This window comes from Pleurodeles waltl, chromosome 11 (assembly GCF_031143425.1).
Source record: "Pleurodeles waltl isolate 20211129_DDA chromosome 11, aPleWal1.hap1.20221129, whole genome shotgun sequence".
NCBI lineage: Eukaryota > Metazoa > Chordata > Amphibia > Caudata > Salamandridae > Pleurodeles > Pleurodeles waltl.
In genome coordinates, this window is record NC_090450.1 from 40,390,614 (window position 1) to 40,411,156 (window position 20,543).

General features: G+C 46.3%; 1 protein-coding gene across 2 annotated transcripts in view; it reads right to left on the reverse strand.

Annotated features, from left to right (window-relative positions):
- LOC138265362 (dehydrogenase/reductase SDR family member 4-like) overlaps positions 1-16,223 on the reverse strand; it is a 157,525-nt gene extending 141,302 nt beyond the window's left edge. Inside the window, exon 1 of one of the 2 annotated variants that reach the window (XM_069213005.1) lies at positions 15,915-16,223. The gene's annotated coding sequence lies outside the window, so the exon portion shown is untranslated. The remainder of the gene's footprint in view (positions 1-15,914) is intronic. The other variant, XM_069213006.1, reaches the window with a different exon arrangement.
- Positions 16,224-20,543: the final 4,320 nt, after the last annotated feature.

The following is a 20,543-nucleotide window of genomic DNA, read 5'->3' on the forward strand; positions in this document are numbered from 1 at the left end:
CATTCAGCACAGGTGCTATGTACATGGCTGTCTGGCAAGACTCTGTCCAGATCACCTTCTTTGGTTGCTTCTTGGAAGTCAACTCATTCAAGGGAGCAACAATGATGCCATACCCCTTGACGAACCTCTTATAATAGCCAGTGAGTCGCAAGAAGGCCCTCACCTCTGTCTGGATCTTGGGAGGCTCCCAAGCCAGAATGGTGTGAATTATTGGCTGTAGCGGTGCCACCTGGCCACTCTCCACCTGGTGTCCCAAGTACACCGCAGACCCCTGCCCTATTTGGCACTTACTTGCCTTAATAGTGAGGCATGCCTTTCGCAGGGCCTCCACCACTTTGCAGAGGTGCTGCAAGTGTTCCTCCCAGGTAGAACTGAACACAGCAATGTCGTCCAGGTAGGCTGCACTGACATTGTCCAGTCCAGCCAACACCTGGTTGACGAAACTCTGAAAGATGGCAGGGTCATTTTTTTATCCCAAAGGGCATTAATTTAACGTGGTAGTGCCCATCTGGGGGAGAAAATGCTGACCTCTACTTGGCCCCCTCAGTTAAGGCAATCTGCCAATACTCAGACGTTAAGTCAAAGGAGCTAAGGTATTTAGCAGCACCCAACCGATCGATGAGCTAATCAGCTCGGGGATGGGATGCGCAACAGTCTTAGTGACCGCATTGAGACCACGGTAATCCACACAGAACCGGAGTTCTGGCGTGGCACCAGAACCATCAGCCTTTGGGATCAAGACCACTGGGCCGGCCCAAGGACTACTGGAAAACTCAATTATCCCTAGGATTTACATCCTTGATACCTCATCTATGATGCTAGCCCTGACCTTCTCAGTCACTCTGTAAACCGTCTGTTTAACAGGTGGACTGTCCCCCGTGTCCACATCATGTGTACACAAGTGTGGGACCCCTGGGAGCAAGGAGAACAGGGAGGCAAACTGACCCAGCACCTGGCGACAGTCCCTCTGTTGTTCTGAGGTCAGGGAGGGGGAGAGGTTTACACCCTCCACAGACCAATCCTTTACTCCACCACACAGAAGGCCAGGAAGAGGCTAACTCTCTTCCTCCACCCCATCATCTGTCGCTAGAAGCATTGTCAATTCAGTTCACTCAAAGTGTGGCTTGAGGCGGTTCAAATGCAGGACCCTCAAGGCGTTCCTGAGAGTCCCCAAGTTCACCAGGTAGGTGACTTCGCTGTTGCGCTTTACCACCTCCAGTGGCCGAGTCCACGAGTCCTGGAGCGCCATAGGCTACATTGGTGTCATCACCCAATCTTTCTTGCCAGACTGAAACTCGACCAGTGTGGCATTCTGGTCATACCAGCGTTTCATGTCTTCCTTGCTTGCTTCTAGGTTCTGTTGTGCGAGAGCCCTGAAGCGGGCAGTCTGGTTCCTAAAAGCCAGCATGTAACTGAATACATCCTGGAGGAGTTTTCTGGGGGCTTTCTCCAAGCCCTCCTTTACCAGACGCAAAGATCCCCTGACAGGGTTGCCATACAGTAACTCAAAAGGACTACATCCAAGCCCTTTTTTAGGCACCTTCCTGTAGGTGAACAGAAGGCATGCAAGAGGACATCCCACTTACGCCTCAAGTGCTCTGACAAGCCCATGACCATGCCTTTCAAGGTGCAGTTCAACCTTTCCACCAGACCATTGCTTTGGGGGTGGTAAGGAGTGGTGATACGTTACCCCACACTCCTGCCACAGAGACTTCATATTAATAGATATGAAGTTGGTACCCCTATCAGATACCACTTCCTTGGGGAACCCCATGTGGGTTAAGACCGCCATCAAAGCACGTCCCACAACAGGGGAGGTGATTGACCTCAGAGGAATGGCTTCTGGGTACTGGGTGGCATGGTCACCAAGATCGGGATAAATCTGTTGCCCACGGCTGTCTTGGGATCCAGAGGCCCCACAATGTCAATACCAACCCTTTCAAAAGGGGTACTGTCCACTGGAAAAGGTTGGAGGAGAGCCTTGAATTTCCCCTCACTCTTGCCACTTGAGTGACATGTTTGGCAAGACCTACAGTGTGCATCTGAGTGCCTGCATATCTGGGGCCAGTAAAAGTGGGTGTCAAGCCTTTCAAAGGTCTTGTCTTGCCCCAAATGTCCAACTAAGGGAACATCATAAGCCAGGAAGGCTCTGAAGCACTGGGGTACCACCGGCACACGGGCTGACCTAGGCTCAGCAACCTTAGGCTCACTATACAGGAGGCTGACCTCCCAATAGATCAGGTGTGTTCCTGGCTCCTTCCCAGCCGCCTGGTCTGCAGCCTGCTGCCGCAAACTCTAGTAGGGCATACTTTCTGTGCCTCACAGAATGCCTCCCTGGTGGGTCCCCCTTCCTGCTGCCACTGTGATAGCTCAGGGACCTCCCCCAGCTCAGCCACCTGTTCCCCTGTAGGCTCTAGGGCATCACCATCAGGTTCAGCCTCCTTCCGGACCGTGGCAACTTCTGGAGCCGGTTTCCCACGCCCCTTGCCCATCCTCCTCAAGTCCGACCCCTGGGCCACTGTTTCAGTCTCCATGGGCCCCTGACCACCCTAGTGGGCTGCCATTGACCGGACAGACACACACACCCACCCAGGCAGACCCAACATCTCCAAGTGTGACCTGTGGTCCACTTCCTTCCAAGGGGAATCCTTCAGGCCATCGACAAGCAAACATTCTACAGGCATGGCTGGACTCCCAAAGGGAACCTGTGCCACTATTCACAGGCACTCTGAGTTGTCCACTGCAACTACTTGGTGAAGTACACAGGGATCTATCTGCTCCTCAGACACCAGGTTAGTCCTCACTGTAGACACACTGCCTCCTGTGTCTCTCAGATCCTCCACCCTCTGTCCATTGATGGTCACCCACCGTCTGTACTTCTTAGTGTTCTCAGGTACAAGGATTCTCTGGACCATTTCACTGTCCCCTAGTGAGACAAGGGTAATTTCAGCTGGATCCCACCCACCTGGAACCAACTCCTCCCCAAGAGCTACACTGGCCAAACCCTGTGACTGAGCACCACTGGGTGCCGGTGTCCCCTTGGGACATTTGAGATCCCCTCTCACATGACTCACCTGGCCACATGCATAACACTTGCAGGGACCCCCCTCTGCAGGTTTCCCCTTGGAGAACCATGGCTTCTTCTCACTGGGGGTCTGGGAATCTTTACACTTGGAACTAGGTTGGGGCCCTTTAGAGAACTCCCCCTGTTTACCTGTACCCCCATTTATTCTGAGAGGGATCCTGCCCACCCTTGGTGTGGTCTTCCCATACCTTTTGTGGACCCTGGTGCTCTCCCAATGGTCCGCATCGTGTTCAAGCTTACTGGGGTCAGTCAGCTTGCTGCCAATCAGGTGCTGACACAGCTCTGGAAAACAAAGACTGTACAAGTTCTCCCAAGCAATCAAATTGTAAAGCCCCTCATACGTTGTTACCTTACTGCCCTTCACCCAACCATCCAGGGGCCTGCAAAAGGAATCTACACATCCCAACCAAGTTTGGGACTCTTTCTGTTTGTAGGACATACCCCTGACCTTATACTGCTCAGGGGTCAGACCATATCTTGTGAGTAGGGCTTCCTTCATTATGGTGTAGGTGAGTCCCTGAGGATCCCTTAAGGATGTCAGAGTGTCCCTCCCCTCTACCTCAAAGTGTTTCCACAGACCCACTCCCAATGTGCCTCAGGGGCCAGATCCATATGGGGAGCAGACTCATACTTTTGAACCACAAGTATATGTAACCCTCCCTCTTATAGTCCTTCACAAAGTCCTTAGGAATATGTACCCTTCTCTCAGGCTGCCCTGAGGTACTGCTGCCACCATCCCTACTGGACTGGCTCCTCTGATCCAGCTCCCTCAAGCTGAGCTCATGAGACAGCTGTAACTTTTTCTCGTCAAGGGCCAGCCTCCTTCCCTCCATCTCCATTTTGAGCCTCTTCGATTCCATCTGGTGACTCCTCTCTGCCTGCCTGTCCTGTAACTCCTCAGGAGTCAGACCCTTGGATGACACACTGCTACCTGCCCTGGAGACCCTCCCCCCAGACATAACAGGTCCATCTACTACACCATTGTGTATACTCTGCACATCCTCCTCCTCTCTGTGTCCTGTCAGTCTCCTTGGCCTTCACCCAAGCTCTCTGTGCCTTTTGCAGCTTCCAGGTAGAGCTCTTAATGGGACAGGCGATTTCTTTACAAACCTGTTTAAGTTGAGAAACTGTATAACTTTCCAGTTTCCCTAACTCAAAAGCAGCTCCAGCTGGTGCATCTCCAGATTGAGACATGATGGGAAATCAAAAGTGCAAAGTTCCAAGGAGGAAAAAATGAGTTCCCAATGAGAGGTTCAAGAATTAATAAAAAGATCACCAGAAATATGGAAGCAGGAAAAAAGTCCAAAAAGAGCAAAAGCAGAAACAATTAGTATGTGGTCACATAATGATCTGCACTGAAAACAGTAGTGTACACTTAATTACTGTACGTCAAGTACAAATTCAAGTCCAAATCCTCACCGCTGATCACCAATGTTAGGCAAATTTACAGGCCCTGGGCACCTCTAGTGCGCTTTACCAGGGACTTACTAGTAAAGCAAATATGTCAATCATTAATAAGCCGATTACACTTATTTTACATAGAAGCACTTGCACTTTAATACTGGCTAACAGTTTAAAGTGCCTAGATTATCAAAAATAGCAAAAACAGAGTGCAGCACACATCAACAACCTGAGAAGGAGAGGCAAAAAGGTAGATGAGACCACACCAAGGATGCCAAGTCTAACAGTGAGGCTCTGTCCAACTTCTCCCTCCCATCCTGCCGAGAATAGCCCATCAGGACACCTATGCTCCATTTGAATGTGGCTGTCTAGGGGTATATACAAAGCCCAGTTGTCCCCCACCTTAGACATGTGATTAGGGACAAGGAGAAGGCTCCAATGGCTACAGCAAGAAAATGTAAATTTTCTAAAAGTGGTATTTTCTGAATAGCAATGTAAATACAACTTCACCATAAGTTAGGATTTTTAGTTATGATTCTGGAGACACCAAACTCAAAAAATTTATCTCTTCCAGATTGTGAATTACACTTATTACACTCATAAACTGTAATAATGTAATCCTAAACTTATGGGAGAGATAGATAAAAAACTAATTCAAGAGTTGCTCACCACTAAGGCATGTAAAACTTAAAAGCACGTCTGACCTTTTTAAGTCAACTGCACCCTGCTCTTGGGGCAGCCTAGAGCCTACTTAATGGATGACTTATATGCATTGAAAAGGAAAGATTTGGGCCTGGCAAAAGATCTACCTTGCAAAGCTAAAATGGCAGTTTAAAACTGCACATACAGGCTCTGCAGTGTCAGGCGTGAAACATGTTTAATGGGATAGGTGAATATTACTACATTTTAGGGTGAGAGCACAAGCACGTTAGCAGTGGTAAAATGTGCAGAATCCTAAGGCCAACGAAAACAAAGTCAGCAGGAGGTCTGACAGCAAAATGTCAGGGGGGGAACCACCGGTAGAGGCCAGTTCTAACAGAACAAATGGAAGAGGAATGCCCTTTTGTGTTTGAACAGTATAACAAATTATTGGCATTGTTGCTTTGTGGAAAGGGCTGTTTTAATATTTCAGTTAACGTTTACAGTTAAACTTGCCTTCCAAGGATCCTTGACTGGCTAATCAAAATCAAATGTCTGATACATTATTTCTTTAAACTTTTTTTCCAGCCTGCCTTCTTGGGCCTACCAGGCATCCACATGTTCTTTACCTTAATTTGCTTTATTCAACGTACTGATCACTGGGGACCCTTTTTTATTCTCTCTTCCAACAACTCACTGGTGAGCTCCTTCTCTCCTCATCTCAATGGGTTTTACAGTGATCTGCTCACAGTTACTCTTGTCAAAACAAGTCTAGCTGTCTTTCCTTTAAACTATCCCCTTAACAAAGTAGAAACATTAACCATTTAACAACCAATTTCTTCCCCTTTCTGGCCATAGAGCAAGTCTTAGCAGGGCATGTTTCCTCTACCTCGCCCACTTGTTTTTTAAATGTGTCTATGGGCTGTAAGGAACTATGGGACATATTCAGAAGAAAGTGGCACATTGGATCCGATGTGCCACATTTCCTGCGTTGCACCTGCCCCACCTAACGACACCATGTTGCGCCGCATTTACAATACGGCACACCATGGCGGCCGTTAGAACAATAGTGTCAATATTTTTTACGCTATTGTTGTGCTTTTCTGCATTAGCGTCAAATCTTTTGACATTGGTGCAGCAAAGCAAAGGGAGGTCCATTGATTAAAATGGGTGCATCATTTTAACGCCTGCTCTAAGCAGGCTTAAAAAATGACAGAAAAAATGATGCAGTGAAATGTTGAAAATTTCACTGCGCCATTTTTTCGGGCCTCGCTGCATCGGAATGCCCCTCCTTGAATATATTATGATTGGTGCAGGTATGATGTGGCGCAAGGGTTTGCAGAGTGATGCAATGCAAGCATTTCCCCGCTTTGTAAATACAGCGTGTGAGACAGGCCACTTAAACGCCACCTTAGCATAAAAACATGGCACTAGGGTGGCAAAAGGTGGCTCTATGGGATTGTAATTATGCCCCTATGCATATTTCATGCTTAAATAGGTAAAAAATCCTGTGCTATACGACTTCAGAGAACAACGTGCATTTCAGGCCCTCATTTGCCAAACCATTAGCTACTGACGGGTGGCTCGAGCACTCTCCTGTTTGAAGAACCACCACTAAGCTTTCCTATGAAGATGAACACAGACTTTACTGACTGGTTGATCCCAAGAGGGGACAATCCCTAGAGGTGAAGTTACCATTGGAAGAGTTGTTTTTATAAAATGTATTTGAAACCAATGTAATAAGTGGAACGGATGAAACAAAAATCGGTTTCTTTTGCCTGAATATGTGTGTATCCCTCAGGTGAAACTCCAGGAATTCCTTGGCCAACTTGAAAAGCACGGCTAAGAGAATCAGTCCATATGGAGCCTTTTGCTCCTACCTACAGATTGAATTGAATTAAAGGATGTTTTACTAGCACCCCTGCTTTCTTCCTTACCGAAAAATGGCTTTCCAGGACGCAGTTTGCAGCATTGCATTGCAATTATGGGTCTCCATTGGATAACTGTAAACATTGCACTTGTATAGCGCACTACTCACCCGTTAGGGTCTCAAGGTGCTGAACGCATACCACTGTGGAACCCCTCCTGGCTTTTCCCTGTGAGGCGCCCACTCCTGGACAGCCCCAGGGTGAAGCCAGGCATCCAAGCACTGTGAGGGCCGTTGTGGAGTTTAAGTAAGCTATTGCCCAGAGTGGGACCCATTAATTAGATTAGGCACCGAGGCAAGAATTATCTGGTCCAAGGGAATTGAGCCCAATAGCCGCAGAGGTGGGAATTGAACCGTGGTCCTGGGCCAAATCTCTGCATCAGGGTCTGCCACTCTAACCATTGTGCCACACTTCTCCACGAGTACCCTAACCATAAGTTGAAGGCTCTAGCCAAGTTAGAAAGTAGACCTGGATTTTTTTCCACACACAGACCTTTAGGTATTTTTAAGTCCCAGTTTTCACATGTCTAAGCGCACTGGTGAGAGTGCGAGTAATGGGGGATATGGTTTGAGTGGGCGCATGGTGAGAATGAATGCATGAGTATTGATGTGGATGAGTGAGGGTCTAAGGTCAGCTGGCATGAGTGGCTTCTGGAATGAGTGCATGAGTGTTGCTGTGACTGACTGCATGAGAGAGGGTTATGCTTGTCTTAATGTGAGTGGGCATGCTGAGATAATGAACAAATGCTAGAGTGCACTGGAGCCAGGGGGTGTGGGAGAGAGTATCAAGAATAAGCTGGTACCAGTGAGTGCTTGGTTAGATAGTGCATGCTTGAGTGTGTTGCTCTGATTGAGAGCACATTGCAGCCAGTATTGATCTTTTGAACATCCAGTATCCTTGCACATACTAGTGATAATATGGTTATTGGATGTGCTAGTTACATATTTGCAAAAGAAATACAATACCATTATAACACAAGATTATTTTGTTAATTTGACAGATCAATTTCCAACAAGGTTCGGCAAAGTCATTAGGTCGGGTTTATAACTGAAAATACATACCAACCACAACTTCTGCCTAATTAACTGCTGTACTCAGGGAACACAGCATGCAGATGGAGATTAAGCCTCTCTTTCAGTAGTATCACTAAAAGCTCTTTTCCTGTTGATCTCATTAGGTCTGGCGTGAGCTACTCTTGCAAGCCATTCTACAGGTGAGACCTATTGCTCTGCCACTGCTTGTTTACATGGTTCTTCCATGTCTTGGAAAACAAGGTCATCCGGTAAATGCACACGATTAGTTAACTAGGGCCTCTTGAAGGCAGAACATGTCCCGTTATTTCAATATGTCCAGTTTTTTCAGGGCCAGTCAATTGCTAGCTTTGGGAATCTGAATTATCTATTAGGCAGGAAATCTCTTTCTGAACTAAATTCATCTGAGCAGATAATCCTTTCCACTAATTCATACATTTATGTGAATTGTTATTGACACATGCAGCAGTTGTGGATGTGTAATTTAGAGATAGCATATCAGTAACTTTTTGCTTAGGTGAGAGAAGAGAAGCAAGGCAACAGAAACATTTTGAAAATGACTTGGACTGAAGTCAGATCCTTGAGGAACTGCACACAAGGATACTCAAAGGTGGAAGCCATCCAAGGGCAACGCCTCATTGCTACCCCTTGGAGCTGGTCAAGGAGGATAGTGGGAGAAACAATGCCGAAGAATGGTGTGAAGGATGGCATGAGTCAAGGCGCTACTCTTGTCCAAGATACCTCTAAGTGCCGATAAAAGGACCAAAGGGAAGGTCGCAAAAACACTGCTCCAAAGGTCCACCAATTAAGTCTTGGAATCTTTTAGGTGACACTCTTCTACTATCTGAATGGACCTGACTGACTTAGATGGTGTTTAAAAAATTGCTAGCTCAGTTGGTGTCTATTTAGTCTACTTTCATTGATGGAATTTCTACTCCATACTGTCCTGACCCTGACATAGACTAATTAATAGTATCAGTTCTCCTTGAACTTTATCTTTGGTGCAATAATATATGAACCAGTTGGACTAACTTTTTTTATGTGATTTTGCTGTCTTCGAGGATTGTTTGAGGTTGACTTGGTAAAATCCTTCACATTTTAGGACAAAGTCTTGTTTGCCGTAGTGTGTCTTTCATCCATTACCTGTAAATGAATGGTCAAATGAATAAATAAATAATGAAGAATGACTGATTCTCAGTGCACCTTCTGCGTTTGTTGTTTATCTTAAACTTTGTATGTAAGAGTACATATGAATAGGTGAGTTGGTGTTCCCGTGTTACCAATGCAAACTGCATTGTATTGGTTCTGTGCCTTTTCTATTCTTGGCAGCACATTAGTGAAATTAGGAGCAGTAGTTTGAAGCATCCATTCACACTTCACAGTGCAGCACCAGTGGCATAAAAAGCTTGAGGGGCCTCCCAGAAAAGTACTAGGAGGGGGCCCCCCCTCGCCAGCCCACCACCTTGCACTTTTGCTTCAAAGGGGAACAGGCTACACTGTCTTCCAATACCCAAAGGGTTTGTCTTTATGTCTCTCTGTCTGTGCACAAGGCTATACATCACGTTGGTCCTCTATAACTCCAAGATAACATTTTTGTTTATCGTCCTACTTAACTGTTGCACTTAGCTGATGCTAATTTTTTGGTCATACCAAACCTACAAGCAAATACGTCTGGTGGCAGATCCTACCCACTCCACGCATCTAATCTGTGGAACAATCTACTTCAGATTTCCTGTGGTTTCATAAATCTTTGAGGACCAGGCTTTACTCTCTTCCAAGAGGCACCAGAAGGTACATCATTACTTTCTATAGCTTTTATTAGTGGCAGAATTCCATTCCAAGTCGCAGCAAAAAATCTAATTTTTTACAGAGATCTCCCTGCAGGCTGGTGCTGTGAGTTTTGAGAAATCAATCAGTGTCTTTCACTATCAAAGATATTAATATAGGGCCCCAGTGGTGAGTTCAGTGCTGGGAGGGAGAAGACTGGGTATAGAAAATCAATCCATGATACTTCACAAACAATATAGGGCCCATTAGAGACCCATTACAGGTACATTTCTAATTACTGCTAGGTCTGAGACTCCAGGGGCTCAACCCACTTAAATCCAGGGGCTCCAGGCAAAGGAAGGAGAGGTCACAGAAGAATATGTTGTGGACAGTAAGTGATGCAGACCAACAGCTGAGCAGAGTTTAGACACATTAATCCTGTCTGTTCGACATTATGGATGCTTAGGATGTGATATATTCAACTAGCACATGCACACATACAGAGCCACTGAAACTAGTGGAATAATGTTACAGTCCAGGCGTTTAGTCCAAAGTCCTTCCCACAGATGGCCACCCCTTCCTCCGGCATGTATCCCAACATTTTGGAGAAAAGCAGGAGGTTTAAAAAAAATTATTGGGGACATGTATTTCTCCCATTGACTTCTATTGAAGCTGAGGCAATTTCAGATGGGAGACAACCAAAATAAAGCTGTTTTTGGCTCAAACAATTAGGAGCCTCCTGCCTGAATCTGGTCTATCGGCATGTATACTCTGGAACCAGCACTACCCACCTGCCATTTAGGAAGTATCAATTGCTGAGTCAGCCTCTGAGGGCACAAAATTCTCCTGAGTTCAGACCATGTTCCTATTCCATGTGCAGCACCAGCGAGAAAGAGGTCTGTGTGTTTTACATTACTGTCTGCAGTGCACATATCAACTTGAACATTCTCTGATTTAGTCCATGTGCTGCTGGAAGCAGAGTCAGTGGCGTTACATAACCTTTAGGGCCCCCCTGCAAGAAATGGAGAGGGATACCCCAATAAAACCCATACTTTCTTAGTCGCTAACCACTCTATAAAAGTACTTCACCTTGGCTGCCTCCATCCACATGACATCAGCGGTAGCTTCCATGAGACAAAGAGACATGAGCATTTGGAAAACCAATAGGTCCCGCACATGCAAGCAATACTGGCTTTGCCAGTGTGTTTTATCCATGTTGTACATCAGTGTGGCTTCTGTTCAGCATGGCTTACAGTTAGTGGCATGGAGAGAGTGATGAGCAGTGGCCTGGAGTAGAACAGAGTGTTGTGGAGTGTGATAAAGTGGCATAGAGTGTTGTGGTGTGGAGTGGCATAGAGTGGACTAGAGTAGAGTATTGTGGAGTGGCGTAAAGTGTCATGGAGTGGCATAGATTGTCGTGGGGTGGTGTAGAGTGTTGTGGAGGGATTAGAGTGGAGTAGCACGGACGGGCATAGAGGAGAGAGGTGGAGAGAGGAGTGCCAGAGAAGAGTAGAGTGTCATAGAGTGGAGTAGTGTGTTATATAGTGGAGTGGCAAAAAGTGTGCTACAGTGGAGTGGTGGACGTTGTCATTCATTGAGTACAGTGGAGTTGTGTAGAGGGAGTTGCATACAGTGGAGTAGAGTGTCATGGAGAAGAGTTTAGCAGATTGTCATTGAGTGGAGTGTCATAGAGTGAAGTGGCATAGTGTTGTGGAGTGGTGCAGAGTATTGTGGAGTGGCATAGAGTGGAGTAGAGTAGAGTGACGTGTCATGGAATGGCATAGAGTGTCATGGAGTGGCATAGAGTGGCGTAGGGTGAGGTGGAGTGTTGTAGAGTGAAATATTGTTGAGTGGAGTGTTGTTGAGTGGAGGGCAGTAGAGTGTTGTAGAGTGGAGTGGTGTAGTGTCATAGAGTGAAATGGCATAGAGTGTTGTAGAGTGAAGTGGCATAGGGTGGAGTGGCATAGAGGGCCACAGTAGAGTAGAGTGGAGTAGTGCATCTTGGAGTTGAGTGGAATGGAGTAAAGTTGCATTCAGTGGCATAGAGGGAGTTCCGTAGGATGATATATAGTAGATTAGAGTGTCGTAGAGTAGAATAGTGCATTGTAAAATGGCATAGAGTAGAATGTCGTAGAACGAAGAGGTGTGTTGTGTAGCCATTTTTGCTATAATTTTATACATGCTATTTTAGCATGTTAGGCCTGTTGCTGTGCACTTTAACCTAGATATATTTTATTCGGCTTTGTTTTATTATTTTAATATTAGCCACATTTAAGGTCTTGTTTATTTTTTCTATCTAGCTGTTCTTCATCTAGGTCAGCACTGCGTTTTTATACAAGACATTTCTTTCACTCTGTGTTTTTTTCAAGGCTGCAGTAAGATAAGTTGTTGGCAAAAGTGGTACTCTTTGTCTTCAATGTTCACAGAAACATACACTCTCTTACGTGGGGATCCTTTCTTGGAACATCAGATGTTTTATCAGAAAAACACTACTTTGACCCATATACGTTAGAGGGAGAATCCAGACAGATGACCATGATTGTATGCTGATTACTGATTGTTCGTTACAGCTGCTTATGTAGACTACAGGCCTCATGCTCAGGTATGAGGGATGATGTCTTCCAAGGGGGAACCTGAAAGACAGACCTAGAGTTTAACATGCTGTGCTCTAACATAGCTTAGGTAGAAACTATCCCTACAAACCTTAGTGACTGTATGGTTAACATTATTCTTGTGTTTCACTCTCCCTGTCACAATTTTAATCTTATTGTGCTTCATTGTCCTAGTTATTGCAATACATGCTTTATTATCTAAGATGCAGTTACTTCAATAAAACCTTATGAACTTTACTCTGCCTCTGATTGTCCTTGCATATGTGAGATTAATGTAACTAAGAGAAACGGATGAGATCTGAGTGACCACGATTCCCCTGAGGAGACATGTATGTCATGCGCCCGGTTACCCCAATCATCCCTGCTCTTGAGTGTAGATGAGGCACTGCTAGTTATCCGGAACAAACCCGGATTAGGGCGCGAGGTGTCACATGGCGCGGGATCAGACTCAGTCCCCCGCAGTCCAGGTGATTCTGCCACCCGAATCCAGTAGTCTCATTAGGATAATGAGAAACTATGTAACAGGTGTAGAGTGTTGTAGAATGTAGTAAAGTGAGCAGAGTGGAGTAAAGTGTTGTAGAGTGCAGTAGTGTGGAGTGACATAGTGTAGAATAAAGTAAAGTGTCATAGAGTCGAGTGTCATAGAGTGGAGTGGCGTAGAGTAGTATGTCGTAGAGTGGAGGGGCGTGTCCTAGTGCTCCATAAAGTGGAATAGCATAGAGTTGAGTGGGGTGGAGTGGAGTGGCGTAGAGTGAAGTGGTGTGTCGTAGAGTACAGTGGAGTGGTGTAGAGTGCAATAGCATTACCAGCTGTCTGTAGACCTGGGGTAGTGATGGCGAAAGTGTTAGCTGGTTTTGAGTTCACTTTCATAAAGGTATTGAAGGATGAACTATACCAAGTGGGTGGATGGAGAGATCTGCCTTTCTTGAAGTTTGGAGGTATGAATGTTGTTTGCATTTGTTTTCTGCACTGTCTTGTAGGGCTACCGGTGGCTCCACAGTAGGTTTTGTGGACACTGGCAGATTTGGTGTCTCTAAAATGATGGTAGGGCTCAGGCAGAATAACTTATATGCAGGAAGGGTCTATTAGAATTGGCTGACTTGGCTCCAACCCTACTCGCACTTCAGAGATGCCAGCACATGGTGAAAAACCTCTGGATTTCCTTAAAGGTCAGTCAACCTGCAGCTAAGGTCTGTAATAAAGACAGCCACAATTTGGTTAGTGACCCCCTCGTACCTCTGAACACCACCACACCCAATAAAACTCTGTTGTTGTAGGTCTTTCAGTTCCCATCTGCATTCCTCATTTCCTTTCTTCCTTTCCCATTGTCTTCTCCCTCAAACGCTTCCACTCTCTTCCCTTCCTTTCACCCCTCTCACTCATCCTTATGTTCATCCTGCCTTTGTTCACCTCCAAAGCTTGGCTCAATTTCTTTCTGTTTGCCCTCTCCATTTCTGCCTACTCTTACTGTATTTTCAAACTGTCCCTCTCCCTACAGAAAATAGCAAACACTGCACCTTGTTACACACATTAGTTTGTCCCACTACTTTTCATTTCAATGCAGTGTTGTTTGGTTAAAATGGTTAAATCTGACATTGTATGTATGTGACAGGCATACAAATAGATAGATAGATAGATAGATAGATAGATAGATAGATAGATAGATAGATAGATAGATAGATAGATAAATAGATATATTTTGTTTTCCCAGCAATAGAACAATTAGAAAAATCACCAAAAGCCGTACTTTCCCCCCTTACAGAACATATTTTAAACAGTCAATTTAAGAATAAAATGCTTTGAAATGTGAACTAGGGTTCCCTTAATGACCCAACTGATAATTTACGTACACAAAGACAGAAAGGCCTTGTTAAAATAAATAAAGACAATTTCATACACTCAGTCCTGCCAAGTGCCGCAAATCTGCGATTATACCAACGCTCTGTGTATTTTTTCCGCATTGCTGCAAGGACTCTATTTGTACAAGCAAACGGAGCTTGGCGAGTGATCAGCCTCACAGCGCTAGGGGTGATGTGGACATGGCTTATATCCTGGAGTTACCGAAGGCACTGTTCAGCCTGGCATTGCTTTGTTTCTTGGGTTTCACTCTGAGATGTACATTTTGATTGGATGGCACTGTATGTGGGACTCTGTCTCGGTGTCTACCACTGGTCTGATTGGGTAAACCATACTCATGTGATCAGGTAGTCAGCAGTGTGAAAGTGCAGCCCTCTCACTGGGTTGATGTGAAACCACAACAGCAGAGTCTCAGAAGTGTGTGCCCATAGACACACTTGGCATAGAGCAAGTGCACTTCCCCACCCACCCATTTGCCACTGCCTCGCAGTACACTCAGGACAGAGACATCAGAGCTACCCCCATCCACCCCCCACCTCAGTGTTCAAACCAAAGAAATAGATCCTACTTGTGAGCCCTGCAGATTGTGTACTTGTGTACCTGACTCACTACCTTAGGCATTGCAAACACTGCGCATAGGCACACACCAGTGCTGGCTGACTGAATCCAAAATGGAAGGCTGCACTAACAGCAGTGGGCACAGACTACCACAGATCACTAAATGACACGTCGGTGGGGACCTGTGATGAACCCCACCTATCCCCAATGCAGCAGCACAGGTGATCAAGGGCACTCATTCTGCCATCCTACAGAGCAGATAACGCAAGAAAGCATTAATTCTTCACTAAACATCAAATCTTTTTTCAGTGGCTGCACCACCTGTAAAAACACTTGCTAAAGACATTTTAGTAGAATATTAGACACAAAAGTCACACTTTTGATTCAAGAGCAACAGATCTCCCAGGTCTGGAGCCTAATTATACAATACAAGACATGTTTTTTCTTTGCTTTAAGATATTTTTAGTCCCAATTTTACAATAAGATAACCAGACCTTCTCCCAGAGAAGCAGTGCCCTTGGAAGTCCACCCTCAGAGGGACCCACACCCAGTCTTGTAAGGTGCTTGCCAAGGTGGGATTAAAGAGAAAAAAAAAAAAAAATTTTGTTTCCCGTCCTTCTGGGTCAGTGTGAGACAGTGTGAGACAGCTCTGAGCACGCTGCACAGCTGCCTAAGCGAGACACACAGCACTGTACAGACAAGCTGGGGTGCCCCCCTTAAAGTACAGTAGACTGGGGATCCCCCCATGACTCCAAGCTTTGCTGTCTGCAGCCCATGCACTAACATGGAGATTTTTAGGGTTAACCTACGCGCTGAAGACGTAAAAGAAATGCAGAGGCAGATGTGTCGGCGTGGGGGGCAGAAAGCTGTTTCTTCCTTCACAAGTGAAAGTGACGAGTGAGCTATCTCAGCACTAGCTCCTTCAGCTGGGAAAACGAATAAACACTCCATTCGTTTCTTATGTGTCCAAAAGAAAGCCCAAGGGAACCTTGGAGAGCTAGAAAAGCGCTTCTGTAATATCTGATCCAATGCTTACCGGTGAGAAGGTGATGAGCCCACGGCAGCGCTGCAGGTCAAATTACTGCGCTGTGAGAAGCAAGCGCTTTAATACATCACCGCACTCTGTTAGCTCGTCCCACAGAGCGGAGCTCCCAGCTAGAAGGTGAACGTGTAAACACCAGAGCAGAGCGTGGGTGGGTAAAATTGTGACAGGAGACCATCGGCGCTTTCTGGAGCACCAAACCCCGTCTCATCCGGTCGAAATTAAGAAAATTATACATGTATGCAAACTCTCTCCTGCTTTAGCTGGGAAACTACAAATTCAAAGGCTACTCTCGCGCAACTCCTCCCCATTCCTGCATGCAAAAACATGCATGGAGTTTCGTAAGAGTTCCAACATTAGATTGATGATGCCTGTCACATACCCTCATATCTTCCCCTCTAAGAATTATCTGTGAAAAGTTAACAGTGTGTCCTTAAATCTTGGAAGGGGAGATTAGAGCATGTGACTGGTATCGTATTATTATTGGCAGTTTTACACGGTGCAAACAAAACCAGAGTTTAGAACTCTGTTTTCGTTAGTGCTGTGTTATTGAATTGCAAGAAGTGAAACGCTGATTTTCTGTCACATTAAAACTAATAGTCCTGATTAATGCACATTGTCCATGCTCCAATATAAGTCAGTGGGGAAAAAGATTCTACAACTTTTTTTTTTTTAAATCTCTATATTGTCTGCTTTAAAATGTTGGTATGTATGAAAAATAGTATTGACTATGCAAATTCAGTACTGCTAACTAAGTGAATCTTGTGCGTTTTGGCCCAACAGTAGGGGCTTATGGGCTATTATGATAGCGCCTCATATTTTTTAACTAAACATCCAGGGCCTCGTTATGAGTTTGGCAGTCCCAACACCACCAACAGACTGGCGGTGAACACCGCCATATTATGACCATGACGGTATTCTCATCAAAACATAACTAAAGCAGCTCCAGCACTGCCAGTGCAGTCCAGCCGCCACAGACGATGGTAGGCACCTGCAGGCCGACAGAGACCATGTTTCCACCAGACAGATTACGAGGTTGTACACCGCCAAGGTTTCCGGTGCAGTAGGACCACCATGGAAACCCAGGCGCAAACCAATCGCCTAAAAGGAGACACTCACCTTCAGGAAGCCATACTCATCTGGAGCCACCATGGATCCGGAACTATACACCTTCCCACTGCTCCCACTGCTCCCACTGCTCCTGCTTGCACAAAGACTTCGGAATCAGTGACGACGACGTCAACAGCAACGGTAGGTATACACACTTACCTGTTATTACTGTACATTGTCACTTTTTGTTCACATACACAACATACATTCTAGAAGGGGGTGCAAAGGCGACACTCACACCTAACAGCACACTAACATGCACACTCACAGACACCCACACACCCACACGCACCCACACAATAAATACAGCACGGCCAACACACACACACCCACACACACACACACACACACATATAAACATCACAAACACATATGTGTCCCCCGAACTTGACTCTTGAATGCCATGTAACCTCCACAGGCATCAATGGGGCAGGCAGGCAGGCACCTCAGGGGTTATCTGGGAGGGGTGAGGGGGTTTGGGCTTGGGTTTGGGAGGGGTGGCCTTTGGGATAAGGCTTAGGAGGAGGGTTGGGCTTGGACTTAGGTTTAGGGGAAGGTTGGCTTTTAGGTGTTGAAGGTGGAAGGTCCGGACATGGGGAGGGACACTGACTGTTTACGGGCACCACGGAGTGAGAGAGGAGTAGGAAAAAGGGCACACTCCAAAAGGAAAGCTTTTTTTGACACACGGGGACGGTCATAGCAAAAGGGTTTCGGTGTGGAGGGAGAGGGAGTGGTTGTCTAAAGTGTTGATGTGGATGTTTGGGTGCATGTTTGTGCGAGGTATGCTTATGGGCTTGGTTGTTGTGTGGGTGAGTATGGGCGTTTATGTGTCTTGGTAGGAGGGGGTGGAGGTTCTGGGAGATGCAGTGGTGGGTGGGTGAGTGTCTGTTGGGGTGGTGACTGCAGGTATGGAGGATGTGCTGCATGTAGGTGTGTCTGTGGTTGTGGTGTCTGCGGATGCGGTGACTGGGGTGGATGTCTGAATGGTCTGCTGTGGTGCTGTCTGTGAGTAAGATAGGTGTAGTGGCTGGATCTGTGAATGTTGGTGTGGTGTCTGCAGGTGTGTCAGGTGTTGCGTCCGTGATGCTGGGGTGGTGGGGGTGTCAAAGCAGGCCATGACTGTTGCTGTAAATGCAGGTGTATGTTGCTTGTGTGCATGCCGGTATTGTGTCTTGTGGTGCTTGTGTTTGTCAGAGCTACCCTTGGATGTTGAGGTGGATGCATGCTTGTCTGTCTGTATGCTTTGGCTGGGTCAGAGGAGAGGGATTTGGGATTGGGAAGAAGTGGAGGATGGAAGACAAAGGGTGACTGGCTGCCATCAGTGTAGAGGTCAGAGCCTGAAGGGTCTCTGTAGGCCAGCCAGTGCACAGTGAATGCCCTCCAGGAATGCATTACTCTCTTGGACTTGAGTTGCCAGTTCCTGGATGGCATTCATGATGGTCGACTGATCCGCAGAGATCGACCTCAGGAGGTCAATAGCCTCCTCACTGAGGGCAGCAGAGCTGACAGGGGCAGGGGCAGAGGTGCCTGCGACAAAGGAGAAGTCCACCCTCATGGTTGAGTGTGCAAGGCCAACTGGGTGGGGAGCTACAGGGAGGGTGCTGATAGTAAGGGGGGTGGTGGACAAAGATGGTGCTGGATGATCCCAGGTGGTTCCTCCAATGCCAGGGAGTGTTCACTGGAGGAGGAGTCCAATGAAGAAGATGTGGATCCTGTCTCCCACGTGGCACTCCCCTCACCCTCTGGGCCAGTGGGTCCCTCGGTGTCGGTGGTCTCAGCACACTGGGTCCTGTGGCCGGCAGCCTTCCCATTCGGCTGTGCCCCGTCTCCTTCGCCTGCCGATGCTGATGCACAGAAAGAGAGAGAGAGAGAGAGAGAGAGAGAGAGAGAGCCTTCACATTCTTCACACACACATGCATTACAACATGCGCAACAGTAACAAAACATCAGTTAGAAACCATTCAGAGTCTACATTATGTCACAACAAGATACTTCCAACTTTCCCTTATGACAACAGTCCCACCCACAACATAAGCCAACCATCTGACCACTACTTCACAATCTCATCAATTCAGCTGTAACGCAAAAGCATCATGCACAAGATGGATTGGCTACATCAAAAATCTATCCCCATACAGATCATCATTGTCCATCGTCAGTGTACATCACAAAATGACATAGCATGCCATTGAAACATCTATCTAAATACTAAGAAAAGATTAATTTGGAGTTTCTGCACCCCAAATCTGATATATTGTCACATATGTACAGCACTAGGGGCCTACCTAGCACACTGGGTACACCCACAGACAACCACAATAGATACCAAACAGTGTGCATGGAGGGCTCAGACCATTCTATCATACATTCTGAACAGAAACCTCTACGTGACAACATCTGAACACCTACATTACTAACAACTGTCCAGACATGTGATTACCACTACCTATTTCTGAAACTAACACTTATACAACTGATTACTAATGTACCCACATACACCTAGAGTCAAGCTAATTGAAAGACAACATATACCACAACACCAACAAGTATATGTGAAATAGAACACCTGCTACACCATTAAGTCAGGCAGAAATGAGCAGAGCCATAACCAAAACTGTCCAAATAGCCTCAGATTTGAAAAGGTAAGTCTAGGAAAAAAAAGAGGCTACTTTGTCCTCCTACTAGTCACCACACCTGTAACACATACCACATTGTCAGATCTGCAATACTTAGACTTCATACACTAAAATATAAGAGGCAAAGTCATGGGTTCTGTCAGTACTTACCCCTTGTGGCTGATATGCTACCTTCAACCACCCATCCACCTCAGGGAAGGCCACTGCCAAAATGCGGGCCATTAGAGGGGTCAAGGACTGACGGGCACCCATCCCTCGTTGAGAGGACATCCCCAACTGGGCCTCTGCTGTCTTCCAGGCCCAGCATCTCAGGTCCTCCCACCGCTTCCTACAGTGGTTGCTCCACCGGCCATGGACCCCCAGGGTCCGCACTTGCTTGGCGATGGCACCCAATTCCCTTCTTCTAATGGGCAATGACCTGCATGGATGACACAACCAAAAGGAAACAAGTCATGTCCACATGCAACATACCAATAGTAGTGGAGAGTACACATCAGTGACAGCAAGTAGGCAAACATTCCCATCCTCTCAACTCACACTCATTTACATATCATTATCTGCATGCATCAACACCTTTACTACTTTACATTTTAGATACACCATCATTCACCACACCTATCACACATTGGTATTGCATTGGACTCACCCGCTCCTCTGGTGCACCATATAGCTGTTCATACAGAGGTAGGACCTTCTCCACTGGCTTCTCCAGCTCCTCAGGGGTGAAGGCTAGGGCCCTATCACCTGCAGTCAACTGTAACTACTGCCTTCATCTTTGGTTATCAATATGTGCTTTTGTGCACTAAATGCTGTGTCACAGGAGGACATGTGGTATTAGCAATGTACACCTACTCAGATGTTTCCATGCTTTCTAGAA